Source organism: Triturus cristatus, chromosome 4_2 (assembly GCF_964204655.1).
Source record: "Triturus cristatus chromosome 4_2, aTriCri1.1, whole genome shotgun sequence".
Lineage (NCBI taxonomy): Eukaryota > Metazoa > Chordata > Amphibia > Caudata > Salamandridae > Triturus > Triturus cristatus.
The window spans coordinates 39786400-39806846 of NC_140586.1; positions in this window are offsets into that span (position 1 = coordinate 39786400).

A 20447-nucleotide genomic window follows, 5' to 3' on the forward strand; every position below is an offset into this window, starting at 1 on the left:
CAAATGGACCAGGGATATCTAGAGCCAACTTCCTCCATGCCATAGATGGAGGTTCCACAAACATAACAGGAAATGGCACCATAATTTGAGTCTTGTCACTGGGAACACAAGCATTAGAACCTTTAACAAAACGTTCAGCCACTCTATCAAGTTCCTGCCACCAAAAATATTCCCTTATCTTTCGCTTTAATGCCCTAATGCTTCAATGACCACAATGTGTAAGGGTAAGTACTCTCTTCTGTAAACACATAGGTACAATCAACAAAACACCCATCTTAGGATACCATCAACCACTGACAGGCCCTCTATAAAAATAGCAAATGGAAGAACCTCTTCCTGAATATCTTTTGTTTTGGGCCAACCTTGCACAACAAGTTCCATGACTTTGCTTTAAGTGTCATCTTCCCTCAACGATTTCCACCATTCATCCTCACACCATCCTTCATCCAACACTTCACTCACACTGTTTATTATGCAATTTCCACATCTTCCACTTTAACCGCACCATCCGCATCCTCATCTTGCACAGGCAATTGGACAAACAATGCACCACAAAGTTACCCGCGCCTGAAATGTACTCTAAATTATATTGAAATTCCTGAATTTGATACTGCCACTTAGCAATGCGAGAGTAGCCCTTCCACCTCCCAGAGTGCAAAATAAATCCCCTAATAGTTTGTGATTGGTGTGCCAAATAAAATAATTTCCCCATAATAGGTTCCAAAATGTTCCACATCTCAACACATGGCCAGAGCTTCCTTTCCAATAGTGGAGTTAGTGGCTTCTGCCCCCTGTAAGGCTCTTGATGCAAAGGCGATAATTTCTTCACTTCCATTTGTGTGCCTCTGCATCAGTATTGCCCCTAAACCAACATTACTAGCATTGGTCATTAAAATCATAACATCCTTGGTATCAAAAGATTTCAACAGTCGGGCCGAAACAATATTTGATTAAATGCCATGTCACACTCATCATGCCATATGAACTTCACAAGTTTTTTTTCAAACAAATCACGCAAAACAGCCATTCTGCTTGCAAATTGTGGCACAAACATAGGATAGAACTCTACAAAACCTAAAAAGGATTTTAACTTAACCCTATCATTAGGTAGCGATGCAATCTTGATGTCCTTAACATTTTTTATTTAGGTTGCACGCAACTAGCAGATACATGATGATCTAAATAATCAACATTTGAGCAAACTTACATTTGTCTTTTCTAAGTGTTATTCCGCTCTGTTTCAACCTGTTCAACCCTTGCACTAGTCTCATATCATACTCAATTTTGCCCCTGCCATAGATCAAAATATCATCTTGGAAACACTCTACTCCATCAATTCCTTTACAGACGAGATTCATTACTCTTTGGAATACAGAGGATGCTGACGCCAATCTAAATGGCATAAGGATATAGCAATACACACCCTACGGTATCGCAAACGAAGTAAGGTGTTTCCAATCCTGGTGTAACTCAATTTGTTGACAATAATAATAATAATAATAGCCTTTATTGCGTGATTACGTAAAACCATTGCAACCGTAAAATCAATGTATCGAAAGAAAAAAACAGTTTCAAATGAACAAACATGTTTAAAAAGGATGTGGGGTGTTGTGGTAAAATGGGAACAGCCGGGTGAACAAAGGTCAGGGCTTAGTTTGTGGAGTAGCGTGTATCATGCCGTAAGCCTCCAGGTTTAAACAGCGGTCTGCTAAAACAACAAAAAGATAGGAGAGTTCAAAGTTTTGCGTTTATATGATTTCAGATAATGCTAATCTTCCATTGTTTCTTGCCACCGGCAGTGAGTCTTAGGCACGGCATAAACTGTCATCGTCTGATTGGTCCCTACTAGAGTTCAGCTTTTTTTAGCTTTATCTAGAAATTTGACATGGCGACACGATAGTTGGATATTTTTGCTGTCAAAGCATGCTTTAACCACCTGCCTGCATGTTCTTATTCCCATTTCCTTTATGGCAGGTTTTAATAGGGATCTGCTCTCCTTGTCCAGTTCCTTGCAGATGCATATTAGATGGAGAATATCCTCTTTTGAATCCCCACTTTGGCAAAAGTTAGTTATTGTTTGAGGTAGTTTCCACAAGGGCAGATGATACAATGATGGAAGGATGCCCAGCCGTAGTCGTAGGAACTTCTCCTTCATAATCCGAGTGAAGCCAACGCCTAGATAGGTTTGGTGGGAGACACTGGTGTAGCTTTGAATGAGAATCCAGTCGTGGGCCCTGTTGATTAGCGTTGCTTTATCCTCTACTTGTGAGATGATCCTTATTGATTTGTTTACCAGTTGTTTGAACGTAATTTGATGATATGCTGCGGGCATATTTAAAGTTGTAAAAAATGAAATACCTTTCAATATAGCTAGCATCTCATTGATATTCGGTAGCAGTTGACGATCCACAAAAAAATTTGCGATTAAGATTGCGAAGATCCACACATAGACGGAAAGATTTATCTGCTTCAAGTGCCAACACAATTGGCGATAACCACTCCGACTCTTCTGTGGGCTCAATAACGGACATGGAACACAACTTGTCAGGTTCTTCCTTCAATTCTTGTCTAGGACATACAGGCACTTTACGAAGTTTATGTACCACTAGAACAGCAATACTTTCAAAATGATAAAATGCCTAAAACCTTGCAATTTTCCCAGCCAATCACAAAATACATCATCATACTCGATAACCCATCTTTCTCTCTCTACATCCTGTTCCCATGTAACAGCGTTAACGAATGAAGCTAATAGTTCATGTTTTGTTACCACTAATTCAGAGTGATTAGGGTCAAGAACTATATTAAGTTCCCCTTAATCATCCCAACCCAATAAGTTGGACCCATTCTTCACCACAAACACATCAGCTTGAGTATGATTATCATCTAATTCCAGTTTAGCTGAAAATTCTCCAGAACCACCAGCCTTTTTTTCCCCATAAGCAAAGAACTTAATGTGTGACTTCTCCAACATCTCATGATGAAAATGTTTGAATTCTTCCTCACTCAATAATGTGAAAGGCAACCCAGAATCTGCCATAATATTAACTTTATGTCCATTAACTTGAATTTCACAATAAGATTGCTTCCTTTAACCTACTTATTTGATCACCACACAATCATCTTTACTAGCTTCGTGCTCTGACTCTTTAATCATCAACACGTATTCCTCACCATCCTTGCAATCCTCATACTGTTCATGAACCCTGCACACACGTGCATAATGCCCTCGTCGATTACACTCAAAACATATTTGATTCACTGCAGGACATTGCTTATAGTTGCCTAAGTGTGTCTTACTGCCACAACGGAAACACACCGTCTCCTTCTTTGTACTAGAAAGCAACATTGTTGATTTTGAAACTATTTACCAGTTTAACTCTTTGACACAGATTTGTCCTTGTTGTTTACAGCTAATGTGCGCAACGCCGAAACAAAATCGGTAATGTACTCTCCTGGAAGTTGCGCTCGCTGCAAAAATCTGTGCCTTTCAAGTACAACTTTAAGTTTAGGACAGAACCTTTTATTTGATGTTTGAATAATAGATGCATATTAATCAACCAATTGTTCAACATCCCCATCACCATTAGATGCTACATGTATGACTTCCAACGGTAAAGTTTTTAATACTGATCTGCCTTCAGGTCCTAAATTATGAATTAACAATGCTTCTTCTTTTTCGAAGTAAATGTGTCGCCATCAGTTGCATCTAGGTAAGCCTAAAAAGCTTCATGCCTCTGTGACCTGTTTATAGGTTACCAGGATTTGTAAAAAAAGGAGAAGGCGGAGAAGACGAAGATATTCCCTCCATAGTCATGCAAATGCTGATTATGCATGCAGTGGGTGAGTTGCTACCCACTAAATTATAGTTGCAAAAAATTCCACAATATTTAACTTACATTTTCCTAAACCAACTAGGTTCACATTGCAAAACAGGTCCAAATTCAGATGGCGGTATCACACCATACAGAGATTCCCAATCTGAAGCGAGAGCGCTGTAGCGGGCTGCAATTGCAGTACATGAAAGTTCCCTACTAAAATGGTGGCGACGTAGCATGCTTCACCACCTTATCAAATGACAGTTCCCACAAGCGCAACAAAAGTTGATTTCCTCACCAGGGTGTTCAGTGGCCGGAGAGGCTGACGGTGCTCAACACCAATATAAGGAATGTGAAGACAAATATAAGGTAAGCAAACATCTTCATTCCATTAATCAGGTCTCCATCCCAGGCTGTAACTGCCGTGCCAGGAGCCCTCCAACTCAATCCCCACATTCTACATTCTAAACCCCTGTGCAACAATGAAATACAAGCTCACACACTGTGTTGCTGTGCATACTGATAAATGTGGTCTACCTGAGTGCAGTAAGTGGTGCCCCCCCTTACAAACAACTAACACACCTCCTTCTTCTGATCACTTGTTAGAAACTTTCCAATATAACAGCATGTCTTGTCTCTGAACCTTATGCTTGGACCACCTTGCCACCAGATAACCCAATACTTCCTATAAAACTTTGTCCTTGCTCACTTCACCCCATTCCTGCTTGTTTCCAGAAATCTCAAAACTAACACGAATTTCAGCCATGATACATTGCCGAATCTCAGGTTCCACCTCATCGCTCAGGGGTAATGACTCCCACATCTCCATGTGGCTATTTTTCCAGAAAAAAGGAAAACACTTTCACCCTTCTAGTCCCCAAGTCTCTTTATACAACACTAAAGGCATAAGGGAGGTATGTCTTCTGGAGGAAAAACACCTCACTCTGGGAGAGAAACCATCTCAATCTGGGGGAGATAGCCTTCCACTATTGTATTGTATGCCTAGACAAATTCTAAAACATTCCACACATTGTATGTGTGCTGTGCAGTTCACATGCAATGTATGGAATGGAAAAACATTTCTTCAAGCGCTTACTTCATGGAGGCTATGAGGAAAGCAGTTTATTATATGGTGTGGTTGTGAGACCTCGCCGTGTAATAAACTCACAAACCCGTCTTGGGTGGAGTCAGGTTCATTTGCAAGACTTAGCTCAATCCCGAGTAGCTGTGGCTTCAAGCAGTCAGGCTTGTCAAAGGACCAACTAAAGAATTCAGAAGTGCCAAAACAACTGAATAGGAAAGAAACACAACACAAAGAAAGTCCAACACCAATTTATAAAAATATTTCTTATGTGTAAGAAATTTTAAACACAAAAATGAACAAAGAACACTGAAGGGTTCCGAAAATATAAATTACTAAGCAAATAATAAATCACTGCTTGTGTTAAATTATTCAGACCCACATTGGACAACCGACTCTGGTAGGAAGCAAGTCACAGAGGCTAATAAGGCTTGGCAGGACAGTTACCTTGCAGTCAAAGCAGTTTCCAGTCCAGTTCCAGGCTTTATGGGTGAACCACCATAGACATCAATGGAGTGGTACTGATGCAAGTGATACAGGATGCTGAAAGATGCGGTGGAGGCTGATCACTTGACGAGGCTCTTCCTGGAGGCCCCCTTCGGTCCACAAACACTGTGAGGGACTTTGGCCAAAGAGGTTGATGTCCCTCAAACTCTTTTTTAAGTTCAGCCAAAAACCAGTGACACTGGTCTCCTTGTTACAGCGATACCAAGGTTATCCCTTTAACTGAGGCTAGTGTGCGTCTAGAGTGACCAAACTGCACTCAGATGATTCTACCGGGTCCAGCATACTCAGGTTTAACTTTTGAGTACTGAGACTCAGTTAACCAGGCTGCACTTCTGCGATCAGTGGCGGTGTAGGCTGGGTATCATTTTGAATAATAAAATCTTGGGAATCAATGCAGTTCTATTTCTTTATCAGATCTTTCTTCAACTGAAGTATATGGCTGCATAGCGCATGACTTTGCTGACTCAAATGAGGAACTGATTGTCCTTTAATCTGGTCCCGCTCTCAGGTGTTCCCTTGTCAGGAATTTTATTCTCTCTTTCTCTTGTTCTCTTTCAGGATGTAGGATTCCCATCCGGAGTCCCTTGGAAAGAGAAGAAATCCCAGATGAATATATTGTATTCTTCTCCCTCTCTTATCTCTTTTCTATTCTTCCCTGCTTCTATCTTAACGGAGATCCACGTTTTCTGAGAAGAAATGGTCTTAGCTCCGCTCCTGCTTGTCAATAGGTCTGCATGCTATGGGCTGCAATTACCATAAGAAGTTTATATATGTATTTATTCAATTCAGAGTTTGTATAAAAAAGATCCTGATAACTAAACAAATACAAAAAAAAAACAACACAAGATTCATGGGTTTAGGTATCTCTCTGTTTATAGGTCAAGATAGCCCTTTTTCCCAGAATCCCTCTCGAGTCCTTTGGTTTTCTCTCTCTATATTTGGTGGCAAGTTTAATTTCTCGTCCTTTGTAATATAGACAGTATAGGATCACAGGGAAGGGAAGAAATAGAAACAATTTCACTGCTGTTTTGTGGGTCGGTTTTAGAGTTCTAATTCCTCCAGTTTGTTGTCCATTCCTGTGCCTGCCACCCTCGTATTCGGGCACTCACTTTGGGAAGCCACGCGTCTCCTAGAGCGTGGTAGAAACGAGGGTCTCTTTTGAGGTTTCCCTCTACAGGTGGCTCTTAGGGTGAAGCGTTTGCCTCCTAAATCCACTGAGCTGCTTGGGTCGCCGACGAGAACCTCCAGGTGGTGTTGCGTCTGTTTCCCCCTTCTTCCTCGGTGCATCTGTTTGTTGTCTCTGGTCCTCCTCCTCAGCTCTCCCTGCCTACGTTACTCTATCCATGTTCTTCTCTCCTCCTCCTTGACACACCTCCTCTCTTGTCATCTGTCTTTCCTATATTTCTGTGGGCTTCTCCTATGGGGGTAATAGAAGTCTGTTTTTGGTTTCTTTTTCTCCTCTTTGTCCTTTTTCTCTGTTAACTAGTGCTTCTATCAGTTTAAGGTGTTGGAACAGTGACATTTGAGCGGGAGATTTCAGGTAAGTCATCCTCCTTTCTATTTAGTGGTTTCGAGTCTGTGTCACAGGCGGTCAAGCAATTTTGACTTCCAACTGGCAAAGGTAGGCTGCTTCAGATTTTATGGCCCTGGAGCTGTAACAGGAAGTCAGCCAACTGACTCTTGGAGTAACTGCTTCTGGCTGGTGCTCGGGGACAACTTTTCCTTGAGCAGGGCACCACAGGCATAGTCCTCTCTTTGTTAGCCAGGATCAGTCAGTGAAGTACAGGCTTTGGTGTAGCCTCTTTTTGCCAGGTCCCGGGGTCAGCATGGCAGTCTTTTGCCCTCCTTTCTCCAGTGCAGATGCAATCTGAGGTCTGGGTGCTAGGGGTGCCAGTTTGTTGCCCATAACTTGCCCTCTGGGGATGTGGTGACTATTAGCCAAAGTGCTACCAGGTCCCCTCCTGTCTGATGATGACTTCTTGCAAAACGTGGCATTTAGCTATCCCAGAGTGTAATATTCTGCCCACTTCCAAGATGGCAGAATCCTTCTGGATGTGTCGAGTTTCGTAGCTCACCCTAGAGGTGTTGCTACAAGAGGGCTACACAAATACGGGAAAACTGGTTCAGCAACTGTTTCCCCCTCTCTGTCCCCAACGCCAACCTGTCTACCAGAAGAAAAGAGCAGTCTCTCTTGTGTGTGTCCACCATATAACTTTCAAAGACGGCATCCCCTCTAAAGCTCAACTTATGGCTCACACACTGTTTGGCTTTCCTACCAGAGAGAGGCAACACCTCTCCTAATTGCTGGCCCTTTGTGTTCCTTCCTGGGAGTCTTTCACACATTCCCCCAGGAGGGCAGAAGGCGGTCTGGTGGCCTGCAACCATAACTGGTCTCTGGAAAACGTGGGCAACAATGGCAACTTTCTAAAGTTGCCATTTACTTAAAAGTTATATTTAATTCGACTTGGGCATCAAGTCAGGTTTAATTTAATGATTTTTTTGATACCCTGAAGTACCAACATTAGCAGTCCCATTTAGAAGTTAGCACAGCTAAGTTTTCAGCGTCTAACCCTTTATTTGGGAATGGGGCTACAGCAAAAACAACAATTTGGGAGTTTTTACTGTTAGAACTTATAATCATAAATGTCCTACTTTATAATATACAGCACCTTGCCTTATGGCTCGGTAGGCCTACCTTAGGGCTGACTTAAATTTATATTGAAAAAGAAGGTCTTTACTTTTTTATTTGTTTAAATGGCAAAGTTGAGTTAGCAGTTCGAAAACTGCTCTCCTAGCCAGCAATGGCAGGCTTAGAATCTTTCTTTACTTTGCCACACATGTGGTGGTACTTTAAGTGCTGCAGTCCATGAGGCACACTTTAAGTTATAAGCCCTAGTTACCACTGGTACCATATACTAAGGACTTATAAGTAAGTTAACTTATGACAATTGTGGGTGAGCCATTCAGACATACATGTTCTAAGGGTCAGAGCACTGGCACTGATGTCTGGTTAGCAGTAATCAGTGCACTCTCAAAGTCAATAAACCAGCAGCATCTGTCCAAAGCTTTGGGGTGATCATGCTAAAAGAGGCATTTCCTCACAGAGGTTTAATGTTTTGATCCAACGTCTGGTGTGGCTATCTTAGTAGATCGGGCTTTGTTAATGCAAAATGGTGCAAAGAAACGCAATGCAAGCAAAGGGCACATTTCCAATACAAAATTGCTTTTGAGCTGAGAAGTAAAAACTGTACCAAGACTTTGCATCACTTTGCGTGACTTTCAAAGTCTTAGTAAATACACCCCATATTCCTAAATTGTGCTACGAACAAGTCACCCAACAAACGCTCCTGGTTTTCAACGAATGGAGCTGCCCATGATACCACATTATTCCATATATATTCATGAGATGGATGCCGGTCATGGTATAACCTTGATGCCAGTTTGGCATTGTAGTAGTTTCCATAGAATGTAGCAAGCCTCCAGAGCAGAAGGCACCTATGTGCTTAGCCTGCAGGAATGTGCAGTGTTTGCATAGAGACATAGTGTGCAAGATTGGCCCATGCTTTATCGAGCCAAGTATCGAGGAGTGAATGGTGTACTGTATTTTCGTGCATAACTGGCCAAGCATGCATGAGACCATAAGGTGCAAGGTGGTCGCCCGAGAAACCTGCAGGGACGTACAATGTTTGCATAAAGACTTAGAGCACACGATTGGGCCATGCATCTATCACGCTGAATGTCAAGGAGTGAAAGTTGTGCTGTATTTTCATGCATAACTGGCCAAGCATGCGTAAAACAGTGGGGTGGAAGTTGGTGGTGCAACATGTCATAAGGCAAACCCCTCAAGAAAAGGGCTTCGCCAATATTTTAGCATCAAATGTAGGGTCACAAAATGGCCATGTATGTTCTTTTTTTCCCCCATCTTTTTATTAAACAGTTGTGATGGTACAATGGCGGGCCATAAGGCCACATAGCAAGAACATACAATGCTAAGAGGTCGTAAGCACGGTTACAGAAAAAATCCCAAATCTGTATAGTATCAGACGGTAAGAGAATCAATGTCCAACTCAGCAGTTCGCATTTCAACTGAAGGAGATACACAGAGTTTACCACGTGATGTATGCCACTTGGCCCATTTGTGATCCCATTTTGCTGGACAACCTCTGTGTTTAAAAGCAGTCTTTTACGCAATCATTGCATTGTCCATGTCATTAGCCCATTTTGTAAACCTAGGCAAGTCTCCATTCCCCATCCTTGTGCTATATTCCTTTTAGGGAGGACAAACCCCAGGGAGTGCGCTCTGTGTTAGTCAAGTCCGTGGCCTCCCATTCATTCAGTAAGCATAGTCGCGAGGAGTGGACGATGGTTTTTCAGCTTACCCTCGCCAGTGTAGAGATGATTTTCACCCAGTATGGTTGGTCCTTTGGGTACTCCCAAAGCGTGTGAAAAAAGCTGCCTTCGGCCGTACACCCTCTAAGGCACCCAGGATCCACCCTACGACCCATCTTGACCAGTGTGTGTGCCGACAGGTAGGATCCATGTAGGATTTTAAGCTGAATGAGTCGTAGTTGCATTGGGATGGCAACTTCCCTGGGGGAGGAGAGGGCTTCCTGCCAGTCGTTGTCCTCTAAGTACCACAGGTCTGTTTCCCATAGTTGTCGCAGGCGCACCAATGGGTCAGGTTTGTTGTTTATTAACTTACGGTAAGTGAGCGAGATCGCTTTACTTATTAGAAGGTCTGTCAGGAGCCGATCTTCTAGCGGGGAGGCCTCCGACAAAGCCTCACCGCTAGTGACGACAGTGGTGAGTGCATGACGGATTTGCAAGTATCGGAACGCCCCAGACCCTGCCAATTGGTACTCTGCTTGTAGATCTTTAAATGAGATCATCCCATTTCATTTCCAGAGATCACCAACTGAGGAAATTCCAATGAGGTCCCATTTATCAAACCGCGGCCTCCTGCTCAACGTACCAAGTTGCTCGGATTCCCACAGGGGAGTGAGCAATGTCAACTTCTTGTGCCACCCCAGTTTTTTTGTCGTGCAGTCCCAAAGTGCAACTGTATGGCCTGTGGGGCCGGTGAGGTGTTGTCGTTTGGGGATGGAGTACAGTGCACGCTGATATCCTTCCTTGGCCATTACCCATCTATCTGTGCGGTACGCAGGCTCAGAGGGTGGGGAGAAGACCCATTGGTTAACCACTGCGAGTTGAGAGGCCCAATAGTACTGGTTCAAGTCAGGAAATGCAATTCCTCAGTCATATCACCCACCCCCATGTCAGTTTGTGTGTTGCAATGCGTGGGTTTTTCCCGTCCCATAGGAGAGTTCTAACTTCACTCTCCACACTAACAAAATAGGTGTCCGGTACCCTACGGGAGGTGTTCTGCAATATATATAGAAATCGAGGCAGGGCCAGCATTTTGAACAATGCTGCTCAACCGAGCAAAGTGAGGGGCAGCGATCGCCAGAGAAGCACATCCCTTCGAAGCCTGGTCAGTGGAGCCTTAAGGTTAATGTCATAGAACTTGGCAGGATGTGGGGTGATGTAGATGCCAAGGTATCGGAAGCCCTCAGTAGCTACTGAAATATTGGTGCCCTTAGGCATCTGGGGCACAGGACCCTGCAGCATAAACAGAACATACGTTGTCCAGTTGATAGTGTAGCCTGAGTGGGCACTAAAAATTGCAAAAATATACAGAATCCTGTGGATTGAAGCCAATGGAGCCGCCACGTATAACAGGACATCATAGAGGGAGATTTTGTCTTCGTGTTGGCCCGTCCATTTCAGTCCCCTAATCATGGGGTCCCCCCTGACCCAGGTTGCCAGAGGCTCAAGCAGCAGAGCAAATATTAGGGGTGACAGGGGGCAGCCCTGTCTAGTCCCCCTCTCTAGGTGGAATCGTCTGGAGGTATGTTGGTTGATGACCACCTATGTCGTTGGGCCTGTGTACAAGAGTCTAATCCATTGGATAAAATGTGGGCCGAATCCCAGGCGTTCGAGGAAGGCAAATAGATAAGGCAACTCAATAGTATCGAACGCCATTTTTGCATCTAATGACAATAATGCTGCATCTTCAAGGATGGTATGAGTGCGCCCCATCATCCTGTGGATTCTTCGGAGATTGAGAGCCGTGTTGCGGCCGGGCATAAAGCCCAATTGGTCAGGGTGTACAAGTTTACAGATGATGAGGATTAAGTGGTTGGTCAACACCTTAGCCAAGATTTTTGCTTCGGCGGTCAACAATGAGATTGGGCGATAAGACTCACATCTCGTCACTGGTTTGCCTGGTTTATGTATGACTGCTATTGAAGCCAACATCAAGTCCAGGGGCAAAGACCCTAACTAGTAACCCTCTAAATACATGGCGCGGAGAGTAGGTGTTATCTTGGAGGAGACTAACTTAAAAAGTTCGATTGGAAGCCCATTGGGGCCCATGCCTTTACCTGATTTAATACCGCTTATGGCAGTCGCAAGTTCCTCCTCGGTGAGGTCCCCCTCCAAGGAGTCACTGTCCTCCGGGGTCAGGGAGGCAACCGGGATAGTGGCCAGGAGGTCACTGGAGTCTTGCAGGGTGGTACGGGTAGTGGAGGAGTATATGGAGGAAAAGTGGGAGGCGAAGGCCTCTCAATATGTTGTGGGTCTGTCACCAGCTCACCCGCATCCATCTCAATAAGGGGTATCCATCTCTGTGCGGCTTCTCGCCTTTCTAACCATGCAAGCATTTTACCAGTAGTGTCGCCCAACTCGTAAACTTTATGGAGAGTTGCTTTGTGTTTCATCCTAGCTGTCTCCGCCACTAATTGACGGTAATCTTGGCATTTAACGCTTAAAGTGTGGGTGAGCTGCTCGTCGTCGCTATTTGCCACCCTATCTTCCAACTCCCTAATCTCCTGCTCTAAGGTGTCTAAACGTGCCGTCCGTTCCTTCTTGTGCCCCACCATCAGTGAAAGTGCCCGACCTTTGATTAACGCCCCAAAGGCCCCCCATAAGACTGTGCGGGATTGAACTGAATGTGTATTCTCAGTAAAGTAATGATCTACTCCCTTGAGCAGAGCGCTCCGAACCTGTGGGATCATTAAACTCCATGGAGTTATGGATAGGGTGAGGCAGCGAGAGTCCTGGGGCAAAGTCAACTGAGTCAGAACTGGGGAATGATCCGAGATACCACGTGCCAGGGACTTGGCTTCAGTAAAATAGGGAAGAGCCTCGGCATGTGTGAACAAGTGGTCTATTCTGGACTGACTGCCATGTGCGCCTGAGTGAAAGGTAAAATTCCACATCAGGGGCTTAAAATGGTGCCAGATGCCTACAAAACCAAAAGCTAGGAGAAAGTCCATCAAGGGGGAGGTATCATGTGGATCTTTTCGGGGTGGATACCAGTTGACTGTCAGGATTGCCGAGACCAGCGTTACCGAGCTGCGAGTGAATTCCCCATAGCGTCTAGCTATCGCGCATGCGCGATAGCAGCGAACCAGTAGAAAAGCCTGCCGTTCGGAAACCTCGGGGCTTCGCGTTCTAGTGTTGCCCCGCAGGCTGTTCCCTGAACTTCCTGTTTCCTGTTTCCTGGTTACCCTGTGAGTGTGCGCTTCGGCGTTCGTCTCGAAGGACTGGGACTTCTTCGTTACCTTGACCTCTTCGTGTTAGATTGTTAGTGCGCCCCTTTTTTCGGGCATACGTATGAGAGCCTTCTCTCATATAACAGAGCTCTGTTCTCCTATCTTTTTGTACTTCAGTTCGTTTTGTGCCGAGTCCCTTGGCTTGGTGTAACTGGACGTGTCTCCCTTGGTTTCGGGATCTTGGTGCTTAAGGGTCAGAGCGCTCCGCCCACCTTGCCGGATTTTGTCCCGCGGGCCGGCCGGGTGTCTCTGCCCTGTCTCCTTCCTCCCCGGACAGCACCCGTGGACCTGCCAGTTACCCCTGAAATAGGCGCCTGTTTATCTCACGCCGCCTTATTCCTGCCCTTCTTCCTGAGTTCCTCCCCTGCTGCATCTTCCGGATTCAAGCCGAAGAAGTCTCTACAGAAACCTAATACGATTCCTCGATCGGTGATGACATCCGGATTCCCCGTGTAAGATAAGTGATCAAGGGGGGGGGAATTGGGGTTCTTCAGAAGTTCCGTGGGTGGATTGCTCTATGGTTTCCTTTATCTGTCCTAGGGACAACCTACTACAGTCCTGAAGGGAAATTACGACTAGCTTTTGCCTTTCCTGACCTCTTCAGTTCTTCTGTGCAACTCTATAAGGATGAACAGGCTGTTAGCTATAAGGTAACTAGATAGCAGAGCTACACAGTGAGGAGGGGCTTTCACCAGGGTTATTGTAGGCACATTATAGGGCCTCTTATATTGTTCTTTTTACCTTTTGCAGAACCTTGCTTCACGAACACAGACACAGTTCCACAGAATAAAGAAGGAAGAAGATCGCAGCTCCTGTGTTTTCCCCTCTATCCTTGTTTTGTTTCCCCTCTTTCAGCCACCTCCTCTGCTCTCTAGGGATTGATAGACGCAGTAGGGTGAGGTGGAAGGTTGGGACCTTTCTACACCTGAAGTTGGTATTCCTTGACGTCCCTGCAGAACTTCGACTGGGTAAGATCCTTACAGAACGCGAAGCCTAAGTGGTGCGTTCTGCCCGGGCGTCATGGAATTACAACAAGTGACATTGGCAGATCTCGCCAACATGATTGGGAATCTCCAGGCAGAGACCCAGGCGTTGGCCTTGCGGGTGAATTCTATACAGAGGGAGAGACAAGGGGAGAGCAGTTCTAGGGATTCCGCTCCCATAATACAGGTCACTACTCCTCCCTCAATCCCTCTTGCCCCACCTGAGAGGTTTACTGGCGAGTCCACCAAATTTGCCACATTCATTAGCCAGTGTCAATTGCATTTCACTTGCAAAGCTCCCTGTTTTCCCACTGATCAAGCTAAGGTAGCCTTTGTGATATCATACTTAGGGGGGTCGGCTGCCAATTGGGCCATTCTGTTAATAGAAAGAGATGACCCTCTGTTACAGAATTATGGGGCTTTCAAAGACGAATTTAAGAAATTGTTTGATAAACATACATATACTCTCACGGCTGATACGGATTTGCTCTCCCTAAAGCAAGGGACCACTGAGATTGCCACCTACATCACTTCCTTTCAGCGGTTAGTTGTTGAGGCGGGTTGGCCCGAGGAAAAACGAGGTACTCTGTTCTATAGGGGGCTGAGGGAGGAGATCAAGGATGCCTTGTCTCACATAGTGGACCTCCCCCGTTCCTGTAAGGATCTCATGGATCTCGCGGTACAAATAGACCATCGTCTGCAGGAACGTAAGAAAGAGAGAGGAAAGACAGAGGTCAGGGTAGTGACAATCAGGGAGAAGAAACCTGACTTCCCTTCTACTGGTGAGGAAGCAGAGCCAATGCAGATTGGGATTGTGAGAGGACCTCTGACTCCAGATGAGAGACGCCGGCGGCGGTGAAACAGGCTATGTCTGTATTGCGGTAAGGCGGGACACTTTTTGAGATCCTGTCCCACCAAGCGGTGCCAAGCAAGAAGTCGGAAAACTAGGAAGCCCGGAGACCTGTGAGACAAGGACTTCGGGTTATTCAGGTTTGAGTGTCTCTTCTTCTGACCCCATAGCGCCTTCTTCTGGTCATTTCTTTATCCCAGCTAATTTGTTCTGGAAGCAAGGACAGGCTAACACTCCAATTATGCTGGATTCAGGGGCTACGGGAAATTTTATGGACAAGGCTTGGGCTCAGGAACATCACATTAAATCACAAGACAAAGGGTATGGAGAGACAGTCACCACTATAGATGGGAGTGTGTTAAAGTCAGGACCCATCACACACAAGACCGAATCTATCAAGGTTCTCCTAGAATCTAATCATGTCGAGCAGGTGGAATTCGGTCTGATCCAGTCACCGCAGTTTCCTGTTCTCCTAGGCCCACCCTGGTTAAGGATGCATAATCCCCTTATAGACTGGCATAATGCCACCTTACGGTTTCGCCCAGAGTGCTGCCAGGCACATACCCTAGCTCTAAGTCAAAACAAGGAGATTATGATTACGGAGAAGGAAGAAGTGTTGCCTGAGGTATATAAAGATTTAAGCACGATTTTTGACCCAAAGGAGGCCACTTCCTTACCGCCTCACAGACCCTTCGACTGTCGTATCGACCTTCAAGCAGGAGCCAAGATACCATTCAGTCGAGTCTACTCCCTGACTGAAAAGGAGAATCTTTATTTGCGGGAATATTTAGATAACATGCTTTCCTTAGGGTTCATTCGTCCCTCCAAATCCCCTGCCTCTTCATCTCTGTTTTTTATCCCGAAACGGAAAGGGGGTCTACGCTGTTGCATAGACTACAGGGCCTTAAATAAAATAACCATAAAGAACAGATATCCTCTTCCACTCATCTCTGCTCTCCTAGATAGAGTAAAAGACGCCCGTGTGTTCACAAAATTGGACTTACGGGGGGCGTACCATTTGGTACGTGTAGTAGAGGGGGATGAGTGGAAGACGGCTTTTTGTACCAAGTATGGACTTTTTGAATACTTGGTTATGCCCTTTGGGCTTTGTAATGCGCCCTCCGCTTTTCAGTTCTTCATAAATGAAGTGCTAAAGGACACGTTGGACGTCTGTGTGATCGCCTATATCGACGATTTGTTGATATATTCACAGTCACTACAAGAACACATACCGCATGTAAGACAGGTGTTACAGCGCTTGCAGGACAATCAGCTGTACTGCAAGTTGGAAAAGTGTACATTTCATGTGCAGTCAGTTCCCTTTCTGGGGTTTATTATCTCTCCCCAGGGGTTGCGAATGGATCCACAAAAGGTGGAGGCCATTTCACGGTGGCCTGCTCCCCAAAAGGTCAAAGATATCCAACGATTCATTGGGTTTGCCAATTTTTATCGGCGCTTTATCAATGGCTTTTCAAGGTTAGTGGCACTGATCACACGGTTGCTCAGAAAGGGGATTCCGTTCATATGGTCAGATGAGGCTGAGAAAGCATTTCAAACCCTTAAAGAGGCATTCACCCAGGCCCCAGTACTTCAACACCCAGACCCGAGTTATCCATTTGTGTTGGAGGCGGATGCCTCTCAAGTTGCGGTAGGTGGGGTCCTGTCACAAGCGGATAAGCACACCGGAGAATTGCATCCAGTAGCCTTTTTTTCACACAAATTAAACCCCGCGGAGGTGAACTATGCGGTGGGAGATAAGGAATTACTGGCCATAAAGAAAGCTTTTGAAGAATGGCGACAATACCTGCTAGGAACCAAACATACGGTGACTGTGTATACAGATCACCGTAATTTGCAATTCCTAAAATCAGCTAAGGCCTTATAAATGAGACAGCTCCGTTGGGCCCAGTTCTTTAGTGAATATGATTTCACAATCCAATATCAGGCGGGTAGAAAGAATGGCAAGGCGGATGCTATGTCCTGATTAGGGTTCGAGATACAAGAAGAACAGGCGGAACCTCCTTCAATCATCTCGCCAGACAAGATCATAGGAGTGTTATCTGAAAAGGAGTTCCTACTGGAAGTAGTGAGGGAACAACAAAGTGAAGAGGGGCAGGAACTGATCAAGACAGCAGAACCTGAGAGTCGAGGTGGTATTCAGTATGTACAGGGGGGAATAGTCCTTACTACTCCAAACCTGCAAAAACAAGCTTTAGAATGGTGTCATTCTCATCCTTTGGCCGGTCATCCCGGGATTAAGAAAACCATAGATAATGTGCGACGCCAGTTTTGGTGGTCTACCCTAGGAAAGGACGTTGAGCAATACGTTAAAACATGTCATGTATGTGCTCAAAGCAAAGTATCTCATCAAAACCCCACAGGGTTGCTCCAACCCTTACCCACTCCTCCTCTTCCATGGCACACGGTGTCGTTAGATTTCATTGTAGAACTCCCTCCTACTTCTAAGGGCCATAACACACTGTTAGTTGTAGTAGATTTGTTCACAAAGACTGCTCACTTCATCCCCCTAAGGGGATTACCCACTGCAGCGGAACTTGCCGCTGTTTTCTTACAGCAGGTGGTTAGGTTACACGGATTCCCCTCGGTGGTAATTTCAGATAGGGGTGCCCAGTTTGTTTCCCGGTTTTGGCAACAACTCTGCTCCTTACTACAGATTGATGTGCGACTGTCTTCTAGCCACCATCCACAGACGGACGGGCAGACCGAAAGAGTCAATCAGTGTTTTGAACAGTACGTGCGGAGTCAGTCCTTACACTCACACAGCGATTGGGATAAGATGGTGTGGGTGGCGGAATTCGCATATAATAACAGCCAACATGCATCCACGAAATACACGCCTTTCTTTTGTTCATCTGGGTATCATCCAAAGGCTTTTCTCTCTCAGAGTTTATCATCGTGTACTGCACCGGCAGTTAGTGAGTTCATTCACGAAATCCAACAGATACATCAGCTGACACAGACCAATTTAGACAAAGCTAAGGCAGCTTACAAGAAGGGAGCAGATAGACATAGACAGACAGAACCAGAGTATAAGGTGGGGGATGAGGTATGGTTGTCAACCAAATACATTCCATTGAAGGGGTCTTGTAAGTTCCGACCTAAGTTCCTTGGACCCTACCCGATCTCTAGAGTCATCAATCCAGTGGCAATGGAACTAAAACTCCCTGAGACCATCAAGGTACACCCCGTTTTTCATGTATCACTGATAAAACCTGTAGAACCCGGCACTCGCCTGCCTTCTCACCCTGCTCCGGTGTTGGTAGACGGAGAGGAAGAATACGAAGTGGAATCCATCATTGACTCTCGAAGGAGTAGACTCCGTTTGCAGTATTTGATACACTGGAAGGAGTATGGAATTGAAGAACGTACATGGGAACCTGCCAGTCAAGTACATGCTCCTCGATTGATACGTTTGTTCCACAGGAGACATCCACACAAGCCCAAACCTGTGGGAGGAGTGTTGGGGGGGATGTACTGTCAGGATTGCCGAGACCAGCGTTACCGAGCTGCGAGTGAATTCCCCATAGCGTCTAGCGATAGCAGCGAACCAGTGGTAAAAGCCTGCCGTTCGGAAACCTCTGGGCTTCGCGTTCTAGTGTTGCCCCGCAGGCTGTTCCCTGAACTTCCTGTTTCCTGTTTCCTGGTTACCCTGTGAGTGTGCGCTTCGGCGTTCGTCTCGAAGGACTGGGACTTCTTCGTTACCTTGACCTCTTCGTGTTAGATTGTTAGTGCGCCCCTTTTTTCGGGCATACGTATGAGAGCCTTCTCTCATATAACAGAGCTCTGTTCTCCTATCTTTTTGTACTTCAGTTCATTTTGTGCCGAGTCCCTTGGCTTGGTGTAACTGGACGTGTCTCCCCTGGTTTTGGGATCTTGGTGCTTAAGGGTCAGAGCGCTCCGCCCACCTTGCCGGATTTTGTCCCGCGGGCCGGCCGGGTGTCTCTGCCCTGTCTCCTTCCTCCCCGGACAGCACCCGTGGACCTGCCAGTTACCCCTGAAATAGGCGCCTGTTTATCTCACGCCGCCTTATTCCTGCCCTTCTTCCTGAGTTCCTCCCCTGCTGCATCTTCCAGATTCAAGCCGAAGAAGTCTCTACAGAAACCTAATACGATTCCTCGATCGGTGATGACATCCGGATTCCCCGTGTAAGATAAGTGATCAAGGGGGTGGAATTGGGGTTCTTCAGAAGTTCCGTGGGTGGATTGCTCTATGGTTTCCTTTATCTGTCCTAGGGACAACCTACTACAGTCCTGAAGGGAAATCACGACTAGCTTTTGCCTTTCCTGACCTCTTCAGTTCTTCTGTGCAACTCTATAAGGATGAACAGGCTGTTAGCTATAAGGTAACTAGATAGCAGAGCTACACAGTGAGGAGGGGCTTTCACCAGGGTTATTGTAGGCACATTATAGGGCCTCTTATATTGTTCTTTTTACCTTTTGCAGAACCTTGCTTCACGAACACAGACACAGTTCCACAGAATAAAGAAGGAAGAAGATCGCAGCTCCTGTGTTTTCCCCTCTATCCTTGTTTTGTTTCCCCTCTTTCCGCCACCTCCTCTGCGCTCTAGGGATTGATAGACGCAGTAGGGTGAGGTGGAAGGTTGGGACCTTTCTACACCTGAAGTTGGTATTCCTTGACGTCCCTGCAGAACTTCGACCGGGTAAGATCCTTACATTGACTTGAACATCCACGGAGAGGTTAAAATCACCTCCCAACACTAGGATGCCGACCGGAAGATCAAGTAGGAGTTTACCCAGGTCAGCCAGCGTGGCTGCTTTTAGTGCAGGGGGGATATAGATCGAGAGTATATTAAGGGGTTTCCCCTCCCATGACCCAGCTATCGCAGTGTACCTACCCCGGCCATCAGTCCAAGTGTTAGTGATTATAAATGGGCATTGCTTGCGAATAAGAATGCCAGCCCCTCTCTATCTGGACGTAAAACCTGCATGTGCCACCAACCTATAGCCCCATCAATCAAGTGCCTTGCAAGTGTTACCAATTAGATGCGTCTCTTGTAGGAGAGTGATATCTGGGGCCTGTCTTTTAAGGTATTGGAACACAACCCCTCGCTTCAATTTGTCCCCCAACCCGTTGACATTCCATGTAACAATGCGAAGTGTTCTCATCACGTTACGGTCTGACATGGTGTGCATAAGTGAATTGGGGCACTATCCGCCCATATCTCCAGTGTGTGCAACAGATGTCGTTATTCCAAGTCTAAAACATCAGTTGATGGACAGAATGCAGAACAATGTCATACATTCACCCCAGTACAGAGATCTGGGCCTAAATCCATCGTTTTTTTCTCACCATGCCGTTCCAGTTTGAACCCAGCCATATGCAAATCAGTCTTCACCCTGTGCCTCATGGGTACAGTCCAGCCCGAACTGCCAAGCCAGGTCCTCCCTGGACTGGATACAAGCATACTAGGACCGGTTTCGGGGTTTCACCCCTCTTCAGCCAGGATAGCTTGATTCCAGTGGCATGGAGAGCACGGGACCCACGTCTGGGCATACCCTTCCCACTCGGGGTGACAAATGCAAAAACATCAATTGATGGACAGAATGCAGA